Here is a 233-nt window from a genome sequence, read left to right as displayed (position 1 = left end):
GAGGGCTCGGTACCACACTTCCAGCAGTGTTCTGGTGTGTGCAGGTCACAGGTGGAGGGGAGCAGACACAAACCCCTCATCTCAGCGCTGTAAATAACAGTACTCTGGTGGTGACCACGTCCCAGCTAATTTCAGCCTCTCCAGACCCTCCCCAGCCGCTATGGCTGTCCTGGGTTCAGCTCTAACAGTTGTTTTTCTCCTTCTCCGTAGCTGGTGCCGGGCTGTGTTTTTTG

The sequence above is a fragment of the Nestor notabilis genome, unplaced genomic scaffold (assembly GCF_000696875.1).
Source record: "Nestor notabilis isolate BGI_N333 unplaced genomic scaffold, ASM69687v1 scaffold25921, whole genome shotgun sequence".
Lineage (NCBI taxonomy): Eukaryota > Metazoa > Chordata > Aves > Psittaciformes > Psittacidae > Nestor > Nestor notabilis.
This window is presented reverse-complemented; position numbering follows the sequence as displayed.